The following is a 1,577-nucleotide window of genomic DNA, read 5'->3' as shown; positions in this document are numbered from 1 at the left end:
GTATTTTTATGTCAGCGATTCACAGTAACATTTACATCGTTTTTTTTGGCAAAAAAATAAATAAAAGAAATAATAAATATGCTGTCATTTGACAAGAAGATAATTGGTTAAAAGTACAGTTACATTATTCTGCTGTCTAAGTAATAAACTGAGCATGTCAATGTCATTGTCTTCAACATTAAGTATCTGTTACTGTTTTCCATGAGAATGGTTTGGTTATTTATTTATTTATTTAGTTAGTTAATTTTGCTGTCTTGAGAGCCAGTTTACAACAAAGCTTTTACATCTTAAAATATAGATTTATTTCAAAAGGGATAAGAGGCTTTATTGTTAACTCAAGGGTCAATGTGTTTCAGACAGGTATTTCACCTTAGTCTATAGCAGTGGTAACAAACCTTGTTCCTGGAGATCTACCATCCTGTAGGTTTTTACTCCAAACCTAGCAAAGCACACTTCATTCAACAGCTAGATATCTTGTTGAGTTGCTAATTAGTAGACTCAGGTATGACAAATTACAGTTGAAATGAAAACCTACAGGATGGTAGATTTCCAGGAACAGGGTTGATTACCTCTGGTCTATAGCCTAACTGGTGAAAAAATATACATTTGAATCTTTAAACCATCAGAAATTCCTGTTAATAAGGTTATATACATCTTACTTAATGTTAATGTCAACTAAAGTCAATATCAGCAAGAAAAGTCAAATAATTCTTTTTACATTTTATTGGAGCTAGTATGGACTCAGCCAACATGTACGCATACACTGGACAATGTTTTTTCCTAAGTGGAGGTAGAGATTTTTGGACATATAAATATTTTATCTACAGCACCACCTGGAGAGTAATATTGGAACTTATCTCATGACAGTTCTCTTCTGCACTTAAGCCGAATTTTTGCTGATTATGAATTCTTACTCTGATTTTGTTTTACCTGTGATTATTTGGGTTTGGGTCATTCCACAGTTACCACCTGCAAAGTTTTCCCAGGCCATTTTCAGCAATATCAGTGGAGCATTTGGCGCATTTTGGTGCTTTCGTGGACTATATTTAATGCCGTAACGCATTTCATTATTGGCCACGGTACACACACCTTACTCTTTACACGTCACTAAAAAGACTGTGCTCCAGGTGAGGCTCGAACTCACAACCTCGGCATTGCTCTGCTTTGTACTGCTGTATAAGTACCGCGCGCTAACCGATTGCGCCACTGGAGCTTCGAGCGTAATGCCACGCAACAGCGGTTATAAACGACATACGAATGCAATAGATCATTCTCTATTTTTTATTTGGCTAATCATATAAACTCGTAAGCAAGTCGAAAACAAAGCCACTCCAAATGTTTAGAACATTCTTCTAAAGCGCCCTCTTCAGAAACTATTGCCATTCGACGAATCACCCGCGTTAAAGGATGGTTCGCAATAAGCTACATTATGGAAACACAAATAAAATAAATACTGGTTCAACTTTGCGCCTAACGTCGAGGTTGCCAGATGCCCCTTGCCACATTTCAGAGCTAGCATTTATACACATCCTGTCACCACCTTAATAGGCGACATTGGATATAGATTGTATTGTATG

At 36.7% G+C, this 1,577-nt stretch overlaps 1 non-coding gene across 1 annotated transcript; it reads right to left on the bottom strand.

The window, feature by feature from the left end:
- Window positions 1-1,119: 1,119 nt before the first annotated feature.
- trnai-uau (transfer RNA isoleucine (anticodon UAU)) lies at window positions 1,120-1,213 on the bottom strand. The gene is made up of 2 exons: window positions 1,176-1,213; window positions 1,120-1,155 (listed from the first exon to the last, which is right to left on the bottom strand). It is a non-coding gene; the product is annotated as a tRNA-Ile (tRNA).
- Window positions 1,214-1,577: the final 364 nt, after the last annotated feature.

Source organism: Anguilla rostrata, chromosome 2, assembly GCF_018555375.3.
Source record: "Anguilla rostrata isolate EN2019 chromosome 2, ASM1855537v3, whole genome shotgun sequence".
Lineage (NCBI taxonomy): Eukaryota > Metazoa > Chordata > Actinopteri > Anguilliformes > Anguillidae > Anguilla > Anguilla rostrata.
This window is presented reverse-complemented; position numbering and strand designations above follow the sequence as displayed.